Source organism: Ornithodoros turicata, chromosome 1, assembly GCF_037126465.1.
Source record: "Ornithodoros turicata isolate Travis chromosome 1, ASM3712646v1, whole genome shotgun sequence".
Taxonomy (NCBI): Eukaryota; Metazoa; Arthropoda; class Arachnida; order Ixodida; family Argasidae; genus Ornithodoros; species Ornithodoros turicata.
Genome location: NC_088201.1, coordinates 50,727,534 through 50,739,899, shown reverse-complemented (window position 1 = coordinate 50,739,899; position 12,366 = coordinate 50,727,534). Strand labels below are relative to the sequence as shown.

Genomic DNA, 12,366 nt, shown 5'->3' with positions numbered 1-12,366 from the left:
CTACTTGTACACTTGATATGCTACATTTTAATCATTCGCGGGAATATCAAATGTGGTGGGCATTTGCTACTTACTCGATGCACACTGCAAAAACATCCAAACGTATGTAGGGAACGTAAGCCACACTGAGCATTATAATATGATCCGGTTATTCTCGCCATAATCGTGGTCCACCAAGTCCCACCTAAATGAGCAAACCGGCTTGATTTCGCACACGCATAGCTGTGTGGTTCTGCTTTCAGTACTCCTACTGTGTATTTACACGAGCGACACCCCCACGGAATAGTCTAGTGGAAGAAAAAGGAAAGAACTATTGCAGAAGTTCTTCCGCGTCTTATGTTGAGCATTTGCACGGCGCCGGAATATCGGAAGTGGCATACCCCTCACATAGCAGACGACACCGTCAGCCCTATTGTCTGCTGCGTAATATCTTGTGGCAGAACCGAAAGCTATTCCCTATGGTGAGAAGAGCACAAAAAGACGTGACATTGCGCATCTCACGCTGGAGTATTCATGGGAATGTCGCTCGTGTTAATACCAGTGATATCACGAACCTTTCGAGGTTCGAGTTCGCAAAAGTTCGCGAAATTTGAGCTTCTCTTCAGAAAATTGGAAAAAAGTTAGCAGAAGTTCGACTTCGACTGCACATGCGCGCCACCCTATTGGAAGCATATGTCTTACAACTTGGAAAGCCGCCAAGAACTTGTGGTATGTTTAGATTATGACGTTTTTTATCTTTCTGTGTGCTATATACAGGGTGTTTCATCTAACGTGATAAAAAATTCTAACTGGCGACGTACTCGCCGGAAGATTGTGGGACTTTCGGCAATTACACTCTTAAAAATGAACTTCACCACATAGCACGCTCCTAGCCAAATATCACAGCGAATGATATCGTTATCAGCCCTGATTTGTTGAAAACGGGAGGCGTACGCCTTTTTTGTGACAAAAAAGGCGTACGCCTCCCGTTTTCAACAAATCAGGGCAGATAACGATATCATTCGAGACGATGGCTGGCTAGCAGTGAAGTTCATTTTCAAGAGTGTACCTTCTGGAAACTTTTGCCTCCATTAAGGAAGGCTTTGGACAATTTTTAATTGCGGCCAATTTATTTATTTTTTCAATTGAACTTTTGAAAACTGCCAAGCGAACATCACCTTACAGAAATATGAAGTCCTTCGCCGATAACCACAGGCCCAACAAAAACTATGCACAGTATCGCAACAGAAATAGTCGAAAAAAATTAGTAAAATTTCCGCTTTAGCCCCGTCTGCTCGATTGTCGCAAAGAAGATCGCACGGGAGATGCGTGGAGAGGAGGAAGTATTCCCGCCTCTTGTTTTACCTTTCTTTCCCCCGCTTTGGCCTTAATGCTGGTGACAACCGTCTTATCACAACGAAGGCAAAAGGCGGGGACACCTCCTCCTCTAGACGCACATTTGGCGTGCGCTTCTTTGCGAAAATCAAGCAGGCGGGGCTAAAGCGTAATTTTTACTTTTTTTTTACTATTTCTGTTGCAATACTGTGCATAGTTTTTGTTGGGTCTGTGGTTATCCGTGGAGGGCTTCATATTTCTGTAACAAAAAAAAGTGAGGTTCGCTTGGCAATTTTCAAAGTTCAATTGACAAAAATAAATTTGTCTCTTAAAAATTGTCCAAAGCCTTCCTTAATGGTGGCAAAAGTTTCCAGAAGGTAATTGCCGAAAGTCCCACAACCCTCCGGCAAGTACGTCGCCAGTTAGAATGTTGTACCACTTTAGGTGAAACACCCTGTATTTATTACACTTGCAAGTTGGATTGGAAACCTGCAAAGGGAAAAGCATAATGCTAGCCACCTGCTGGCACGGCTGAGACGCCGCCGGACAACAACCATGTCTTCCTGTGCATCGCTTAATTGTCTCATATGTCATAACCATGCAGGGCCGGCGTCTACGGGGGGGGGGGGGGGGGCAACTGCACCCCTGAGCCCGCCTGCAGGGGCGCAAATGAGACAACTTTCGTGGAGCAAGAATACGGGAGGGAGGGCACAAATTTACCACTTGTCCCCCCGGAGGCGAAAAGTAGACGCCGGTACTGGTCAGACGACATATGGGGTAGGTTTGATAGATGCGGGTGCATTATTACAATCCCGATTGCACTTCCTGTGGTAGTGTTTATAAGAACCGATGTTTTCAAGAAACTTTCCATAGTTGCTAGTGAGTGCCTGCGTTGTGCGTCCGTCGTTCTTTCTCGGACCCTCTCCGTGCTGCACTGTTTCATCGTGAACTTGTACTGACTAGCCAAACCAATGTTTTGTCATGTTTGACTAACACACATTTCAATTTTAAGAGCTATATCAGTCACAGCATTTCCAACTTTGCATGAGAAAGGCCAAGTCAGCGAACCTTTGCGAACGTCGGCGAATCTGGCTTGAAATTCGAAAGTTCATCGAACCTTGCGAACCAGCGGGGTTCGCGAAAAGTTCGTGTGTTTCTCTTATGCAGCACAGTATTTGTGTATATACATACATAAATACTGTGCTGCATGATATAAACAGCTCAAAAATCCTACCTTCTTTCTCCGGGGTGTATCGTGTTGGGTTTACAACGCTAGAATTGCATTCATTGGCCGATTGGCACAACGCACCGTGTTGTCAACGGCCAACGAAAGCAGTAGGCAAGAAAGGAATATGTGATAAGTGCGCATTGAGACAATTGTTCTTTTGTTTCAGATCTAGTCGTTCCTGTCCTCCTTATCTCGCAGAAGCTCGAGCCTTCGTTTCAGCCACTTCAACAATGCCGGAAACATGGCGGACACGTCAATGTCATGTATGCATCTCCTCCAGGAAGTTTACACCAGCTGGCTTGCATACTTTTGCTTTCAACGTTTCGGCTTAAAGGGGTTAAGACGCACGTTATGCCGGATAAATATAAAATATGGTTGGATAAATATAAAATATGGTAGATGTGAGTCTGTGTTCCAAGGTTTACAGTTTACGGGTGTAATACATTCGTAGACAATCGATATCGAGAATACCGAAACTGATCCAGCGCTGACGTCACTGTAGGCGTCTCCGCCAGTGAGGCAGCGCGGGAGAGGTCATGATGCTCACGAGAACCAATGGGAAAGGCCGTAGAGCTTCAGACATCAGAGCTTGACGTGGGCGTGTAACCAAAGGCCTGTATCTCTCCAACTACGAGACGTAGAATTTTTTTTTTTTCTACGTGCATGAAATGAACCACAGCAGTGAGTCACGTTCCTTTTAAACTATGGTGTAGGTAGTGTCAGGAAGCATCAATCAGTCAATCTCCTCCTAATTTCATTCGCGGATGGCTGTGGCCGTGTCTTTTCCACCTGCTACCCGCTTGTCTTCCGACCTGCTGAACCAGCAGCATGTACAGCATTTTTTTGCGCTCTCCAGCGCAGTGAGCGTAGGTAAACATTAGGGGTGTACGAAGAGTCATTTTGAAATTGGAGCCAAACGAAGCGAATAGTAATACAACCGAAGGGAATACGTAGGGAAAAGTTTCATAATCGAACTGGATACATGTACAGGGGCAGCGAAAACGATTAGCCACCGGATGCCGCTTCGAGGGACTGCCGCATCCCAAAATCCATCAGTGAAATCGATACCACTATGTTCGGCATCGGCCGACAATCCACTCGGCTATTTTTTTCGTGCGAAAAGTGCTTAGATAGTAAACAAACGAATTTTAAAGATCAGCGCTGCTTCCGCAGCTGCACAGGCTCCGGCGGCGTGACGTCACTTCCTAAGCGGAGGAGTGAGAGGGTGGCGCTCAGAGGAGAAAGGCGCAGTCCAGACGCCTGTGAGACGCCCAAACGGCCGCGCCATTCATTTTCTCAAGGTCGCGCCCTCATTGGCTCTTAGGGAGTGACGTTTTGTCGTTTTTCCAGTGAGGGAATTCCGGCATACTCTCAACATTCGGCGTCTGTTCTTGTCATGTATTCCACCGAAGTCAAACTACGCCACTCTTTCGCGTGGGGTTTTCAATACCTTGGTCAGTGGTCCACGAGGAATAAAATGACACTATAGTTCCGATACCGATTGGAACGGATGTGACTGTCCCTTTCAGGTGATCTACAAGTGTAGTTCTGGTATCCGACGGTTGTCTAAAAAAACACTACCGCGTTCCCAACGCTTCGTAGCGCCTTCGCTTCGTTGACCATGGCAAGCGTTCCGGTTACCGCGTCCAGCAGAAGCGGCATGGGTAGTTTCTTCCACAGCTTTGCAAGGGACCAAATCCACGATGAAAGAAGTCTGAGTGTGGGGCAAGAAGAAGGGACGAACACACAACAGCTCAATTGTGAGATGTGTGCTCTTCTTCGTTGTACACGCTCAGGCTTCCTTCAACATAAGATTTCGTCCACTTTCTCGCCTGCACGTTTATGCTATCTACATTCACCGCACAGTAACTGAACTGCTGAAAAATGTATACCTTTTAGGGTATAAACGGCTTGTCCCAGGGCGCATACCTTTTGAGGTATAAACGCTATACCTTTTTCGAGGTATAGTAACTTTATATACCTCCTTGAAGGTATATTATTTGCACCTCATGGTATAAACATGTATCCCCTTGAACGTATATTTTCAAACCTGGGGTGTAATCTCGGGAAACTGGAATATGCGATTTATTGCAGCGCTATATAAGAGTGGCACTTTCCTGATCCAGCTCGGAACAAACCTACAACAAAATAACATTGGGCGACAAGTGCTTTAATAACAACAACTACCGCGAGAAGGAAAGAGAGAAAGAAAATGTCCGGACACGCACGCACACAAACGTCCCACAAACTCACATACACAAAGTGAAGGTGTAAAACGTAGAGAAGAGCTCGTGCAGATTACTCGCCACGCAAGAAGCAGCGTGGGAGGATTTGGTGGAGAACAGATACTGGTATAATACATCGTGGCTTCGCAAAATGTGGGGCGCCTTCGCCCGGCGAGCAACAATATGAGTGAGGACGCGTAGATTTGGTAATTGCAGGAACAAATAGCACGCTGCCATAAACCACTCCCCCTATTAATTACGATGCAACTGTATTACTGACCGTGTTTCCTAATTAAATTACTGCTTAGCTGAGATGGTACTGTCTCCACCACAAATTAATGTGGTTCCACAGGTTCATATCTAAAGGTATACAAAATACCGAAGGTATAAACGCTAGAGAGAAGTACCTTATTATATCCTCAACTGGCGTGGAAGGTATAGCCTCGGCGATTTATACCACCCACATGGTTTAAACAGGGTATAGAGGTTGGTTATGAGGTATAAATATGGTAGTTTAGTCCTGGTTTATGCCTTCATTATACCTCTTCTATACCTTTTCTTCGAACAGTATGCTGCGAAATGACGAATACCAGTTAACGAAAGCACCGCAAAACACGTGAAACGCGGAGTGTTCTCTGGTACAGTGAAGGAAACCCGATGCGCCACTAACTCGTTGTAGTTGTACAAGAGCTTGACTGAAGTTCACTGCGGTACGACCAGTGTAATGTGCCGAAGATGGTTACGTGATTTTTTTGCAAACGGATACATATCTGGGTAAGAAGCAGCGCTCACTTTCTGTCCTTGCCTTCTGTTCTTTGTGTGCGTGCGTGCGTGCGTGCGTGCGTGCGTGCGTGCGTGCGTGCGTGTGTGTGTGTGCGTGTGCGTGTGCGTGTGCGTGTGCGTGTGCGTGTGTGTGTGTGTGTGTGTGTGTGTGTGTGTGTGTGTGTGCTTACTCGTGCAAATTCTGAACTATTCGAGATAAAAAAATCAAAAAGAGGCATTCGATTCGACATTATAGAATGTCATATTCGATTCGGAATTCGATGGTTTATCGAAAAATCCTAGTATTAGCCACCACTAGTAAACACCTATCTAAACCGAACTGTAGCCAACTAAGGACTACTCGGTGATATCCGGAGTTTCGCTTCATCCATTCGTACAAAGCTATGCTGCTGGAAGTCAGTTCAATTTCCGCACAGTTAGTCTTACTAAGACTCCCATCGCCAATAACACCGAGGCCCCTATATCGATGCATGCTCTCAGTTAACTCATTGTTGAGGAACACCACGCAGTGTTTACAAAGCGTCAAATCCCGAACTTGGAATCAAATCCCAGCAAAATTGATTCCCAGTCTGATTTCCATTTGACAGTCAATGTCCGACCCTATACCCATCGTGCCCCTTACGTTGCACGGCTTACGAATTCACAAGCACGAACAACAGTGTTTTCTTTGTTTCGTCAGAGGGCTTCAAATGCGACCAGTATATTCCGACTGACGTGCAGATCCCGTCATTGTCCAATGTATCCATTTCAGCTAGACCAGTCTGAAAAATATGCACTATGGTCGTCTATTCAATCTAACTCACTGGTGAAAGTTATCATATTATATATTACTAGTGTTGCGTGGACTGCTGGCATATCTTCTACATACCTAGGTAGTAATGTCAAATTACAAATTACCAGAAAAAGTAATTCATTACTGTAATTTAATGAATTACTTTTTCTGGTAATTTGTAATGTAATGCATTACTTTTGACATTATGTAATTTGTAATGTAATTTAATTACATTTGGGCAGTAATTTTAATGACATTACTCATTACTTTTTACAAAAGAATCGAGTATTCAGGTTAACGGTTTGTGGCATTGGAGAATCATTGTTTGCGGGCCCCATCCTCCGGACAGTCTTTATGTTGCCGGGATACATTGTGTCATCTTCGTCTCTACACTGTGGAACGATACGTCATACATGGCACCCTGGCTTGTAGAAGAGACAAATAGAAGAGTGTGATTAAGCTTGCAGTAATGATTTAGTAATGTCATTAATTTTTCGTACTAATTGTAATGAAATTTCATTACATTTCAATTGCAGTAATGAGTAATGTAATTTAATTACATTTTAGAAGTAATTTACCCAGGTATGATCTGACATGCGAAAGCGAAAATAAGAAAAAAATAGTCTTCGCGGTATACAGGGTGTTTCAGTTCAATCCCCGGGCTAAATAATTCGCGAACGGGTGCACCAATCGACGAACTTTCGTCGGACACCACCCACAAGCTGCGCACCGTGTGAATGAGTGGGAGGCGCTCATTATTGAAATAAAAATTCAAATGACTTTCGTAAAAAAACATAGCTTCTAAAGCAGGGCGCTGTCGGCATTAAAATGGGTACTACTCCTTTTGGGACCTTCAGTGGACACCTTTTAGAGAAAAATCTGCCACCGAAGCGGATCATTAGTTGCAGTAATTAATTGGTTTCGGTTTACATATCTTTGTGGCGGCTGGTCGCGGTGAAGCGCAAAAGGACGCTCTTCCACTCCCTTATCAACCAACGAATTATGTCCTTACACCAATGAATTACGTCCTTTTGCGCTTCATTTATTTATTTATTTATTTTTTGTTCTTGTGATGAGTCCTGATGTATCTCCCACGTGGAATGAACCTCCTAATCCACGGATGGAAAGATGTCCTTCCTGCCGTTCACGGATGGAAAGGTGTCCTTTCTGCCGTTCACGTGGACGCAATCGAGCGAAGCGCAGGCGTCTACCGATCCCATATTAACAACGGCAGAGATAACGATCATTCGCACGTCAAATGATCCAGTTAATAGAGAGTTTTAGTGTATCGTACGCTATCGCTTTAGCGTACGTAAGGAATAGCGTTTGTGGTTCTGCGCACTGCGCGAAGCTCTCTTTCTGATATGGGCGTGCGCAGAACCCTCAACGCTTGGTTGTTCTGCGCACGCGCAAAACATAAAGAGAGCTTCGCGCATTGCGCAGACCCACCACGCTATCCCTTACGTACGCAAAGACGATAGCGTACGATGCATTGACACTCTGTAATATGAAGCACACACATCTGAAACACTACGGCGTTTTTGTACCATTGCTTGTTTCGGCCTTTGCTGTCTTTTAAGGAAAGGTGGCCGTTGGAGACAGGAGATTTTGCGCAGAGACAAGGCATGGGAATAATCTGCTAACCAGAGTTTGCGTGCTTATGGCGATCATTTATGCTCGTGACGAAAGAAAACACAAAGTGATCCGGAGATCCGAAGAAACCGCAAGAGGGCACCTTGTTTTCGTCGCGATAGCGACAGCATACACGGCACAATAGATAGAGAGTTTTAGCAGACGGTTGATAACGTGACTAGCGTCTCACCGTATCAACCGGAACCAATCAGTGGATAAGATTCTGAGTCACGCACGAGTGCGATTGGTTCCGATAGAGACGATAACTTTATCAACGGTATACTAAAACTCACTAATTTTAATCGATCGTACGCTATCGCCTTTGCGTAAGTAAGGGATAGCGTTGGTTGTTCCGCGCACGCGCAAAATATAAAGAGTGCTTCGCGCATTGCGCAGAACCACCACGCTAGCTATCCGTTACGTACGCAAAGGACTGACAATGCTCGCTCACTAATGACAATGAATTCCAGATACCAAAGCCTAGACATTGCATGTGGGATAACCTTGGTGGAAGTCTATCTTATTCCATCCCCAAAACGATTTCTTCGGTTGTGGGGGTTCCTGGAGCAAGCCAGGATGGAATGAAAAACTTGAAATTGTACAGAATCATAGTCTTGCGACCTTCCGGCGAGAAGGGCCCAGCTTCAGCAGTGCACAACACGGTCAAGTTTGGTGTAACAACTGACGAGACTAACCACGCAAAAGACCTATGCAATATTTTACACGAAATACTTCTACCTCCCTCTTTTCAGCAACGTTGCAGCCTTCATGCAATCTGGATGAGGACGATAGTGCTCAGGACGCTGTCATATTGATGCTCTTTTTTCTTTTTTTATCTTCTTATTTTTATACTAACTTCATGGATTCGGTGCGTCACAGGTTTGTGCGCGCTGTTTCGAAGATTTCTATGAAAACGCTCACCCGTGCCTCCCTTATTACTTTCCTCTCTTATCGCCACTGCGAACTGTAAAACATTCACCCACATTCAATTCGGATTTTCGTTGACATTTTTACTGTAGATGGAGAAGTGGCGTGGACATGAGCACCCGATTGAAACACCAACACATGGTGGCTTTTTCGACGACTGCCATATTTCTACCAACACATGATCGTTTCGATTGCGTGGCTTACCATAGAATTTGGCGAGCTTGGAATGGTGTGGGCGCCGTGATAAGAGTGGAGCTAACGTCGTATATCATGTGATTGGGGGGGGGGGGTATATGCGGGGTATAAAATAAAAGAAAAGATATAAAGAAAAGAAAAAGATATAAAGAAAACATTAGAAGAGGAAGATATGCAGAGCACATGCTCGGCAACACAGAGCCAGGTAAAAAGCCGTTCTAGAGAAATGTCGCAGATGTCCAAAGGAATCCACTCGAAATATCAAATGCATTGCTTCCTCATTAAGATACCTCTTCCCTTTCCGGCATAAAAATACAATGTCGACGTAGCGAAGCCCTTTTTTTTTTTTTTTTTTTTTTCTCTATGCACTAATGCACCCCTATGCTCTATGCACCAATGAGTGAATGCTCCTCGCAGAACAAACGCAGGGGCGGACCAGTTTTCAGAAGAGGTGGTGGAACTCCTTGCCGTACCCGGCCACGCTTATCGGGCACCGTCACGACTATCGCAGGGGGGACCGTGCGGCCTGGGCCGACTTCACAGGAAACTGTGCCGACATTTGTTTCAAACCGTCTGAGGAAAACCCAGGGAAAACACCCAGAGAGCACAGCCGGTACCCGCGGATTCGAACCGGAATGCCATCCATGCAACCATACACGCACTGTCCAATCAACTAAAGTCACGTGTAGCTCCTCAAGAACCTCTTCAGCTCAGCACGTTTTAGGAAACTATAGTGCTGGACAGCAATATGCAAGTTCCTGTGGTTTCAATGTTGCATCCACGGATTCGTGCGCGCCCTTGACTAATACATGCAGAAATAGGACAAGGGACCCCCACGCAGCGGCAGCAATCGCCTGGCCGTCCTTGAGATATATTCTCCTGCCAGTCGTGGTTTCAACACGAGCGTTTAAGAAATATTGGGCACAACGCAAGCTTTGGAGGTCGCATACGAAGTCCAGCGCATTTGATATTGTTTTGGTGTGCATCGATTCTTGAAAACCACTTTCTCACCGAACGCTGGCGATCAGTGTAAAAGAAGAACCCTTTGATCTGCTTTCATGCGGCCAGCCTCGTGAATAAGCGTTCGCTGTTTATCGAAACGTGTATTACATTTCATGCAGTACAAAAAATGTGCAGTTCCCAGTATATCTCTCTTCCTCACTGTGGACCTTGATCCGCATGTTCACATTCCACGCGCCTCTCCTTCGCAGACAGCAAATGATAAAACTATTTTTCCACTTCGGTGGTGTGCGAAGATGTTTGTGACTGTTCAAGGCAAGGAACATTATGCTAAAACAACTTATCTATTTGCACTCCAATCACCTATTTCGATATGAATATCGCAACACCAAAGTGACGTGGTCGCCTCGGAACATCTCATTTATCAGCAAGACGAGATGTGAAGGCGACGCACGTTACTGAGGCATGAAACGAACACCATATCAATCACTGCACAGTCACTTCACGCCTTTACGTTATAATCACCCACCTTCACGAACGTCGATCAGAATCACGTTACAGGGAGACTCCTTCCACCTGTTCCACAATTCACAGGACACCAACTGTGACGACACGCGGAATACGACACTTCATAGAGTGACGCACTTTGGTCATCCAGGTCCGAGCAAGACACCAGAACGTTATCAGCGGACGTCCTCCACGAAGACGATCCACCTGTGCGGTACTTCTGCGTAATCGGACGGCACACCAGCCTTGTCTGCTAGTGAAGCACACACTGGGCTGCTCGATAAGAATACGAACAACAGCGGCGCGAGAGGAAGAGAGCGATGTGGCGGAGGCATCGCAGTTCCGTGATTGAAGCGACTGCTTCCTTTTGTCGTCGTTCCGTCGCGCACATTATTTTCGGAACACGGTTCGCTTCGATCGGTTGGCTTTGATGGGCTCCATTGGACCGCTGTCTGCTGCACACGCCCCAAATGTGCTCAATACTTGTCTGAGCACGCTCTTTCAAGGCATGTCTCAATAAATAAAAGATGTTTCTGTTGTTTTTTCCCTGAAGCTGTCAAAGGGCATCAAAAGGGTCAGGTAAAACGACGCTTCGAAGTATGTTTGTCGCATTAAAACATATTGTTTCGCCGTGTTGGCAGAGCGAAGTAACCTGCGAACGGGGCGGAGAAACGCGGTGAAATGGATAGGGTGTAGCAGTAGCGCAGCCAGATAAATATCTCGGGAGGGGTTCCATGGGAATTTTATATGGGGAGGATCTCACCCTCATTTCCCTCTCCCAAATGCACTACCGAAGTTACAGATTCGGGAGGACTTCGACCCCCCCCCCCCGCCCCCTACCCCCACCGCTGGCTACGCCAGGGTAGGTGTGGTGCAGGGTTCGTACGCACCTGTACGACACTTTATTTGATGAAACTTTTAAAGCTCTGTAAGGTAGTTGAACAAGTCACGAAAATAACACACACACACACACACGTACGTCGACAAATTCATGCGAAACAAACTTTACCACATCAGACGCTGACGCTCCTCTCCTACCCAACCATCAGAACGAATGTCATCGTCCTCTCCCCTGATTTGTTGAAAACGAGAGGCGTACGTCGTTTTGTGACACCTATACATTTGCGTTAATTGTTACAAAAGGGTACACGCCCAACGCTTTCCACAGATTAGGAAAGATAACAACTACCTTTCATCAGGCTATGTGGCGGAGTTCCGTTTTAAGAGTGCACACTTTCCCACATAAGGTCACTCGAGGAGAAGGGCTCTAAAGCGCACTTACCCTTTCCTAATATCCAGCAACAACGAGATTCGTGGAAGTCGACATCACGGAAAAACAACTCAATACAATGGCTGGTAATGTGGCCTTGGTGACGATGAAGTCTCGTTGTATGCTAGACACGGTCCAGAGCAATTACGAATGTGTCAGGAAACGTAAAACATGTGGGCTGCTACCACACGGTGCTAGTCTGATTGATAGCGTATTGATCCCTTTCTCGTAGGAAGGCTGGCTTCGATTACGCCTGTCCGTTGTTTGTTTGCGCTTGTACGTGTCAGCGTTCAGGCCGATTTCCGTTTGCTCTTGATACATTTTGTGGGTTGTTTATCAGTTTCGTGTAACCTTGATCACTGACGGTGACTTCCGTCCATTCAAACGACGTGTGCGGAAACTCCGTATCCGCATATCGCAATAGATTACCCAGTGAGCCAGAACGAGCCGGAACAAGCCAGAGTCTGCAGAAGGCTAATCAAGATGCGTGCTTGGAGAATTACTACAATCACTGTAGCGATAACACTCTCGCTTTACCGCACACAGAAGAGCA

The 12,366-nt window shown here is 45.8% G+C and overlaps 1 protein-coding gene across 4 annotated transcripts in view; it reads right to left on the bottom strand.

Moving 5' to 3' along the window:
• Nucleotides 1-12,077, bottom strand: part of LOC135378243 (calcitonin gene-related peptide type 1 receptor-like) — a 57,663-nt gene extending 45,586 nt beyond the window's left edge. The window contains exon 1 of one of the 4 annotated variants that reach the window (XR_010418315.1): nt 10,566-10,885. The gene's annotated coding sequence lies outside the window, so the exon portion shown is untranslated. Of the gene's footprint in view, nt 1-2,548; nt 2,620-10,565; nt 10,888-11,825 lie in introns of those variants that run through there. The other 3 variants (XM_064611208.1, XM_064611206.1, XM_064611209.1) reach the window with 3 other exon arrangements.
• Nucleotides 12,078-12,366: the final 289 nt, after the last annotated feature.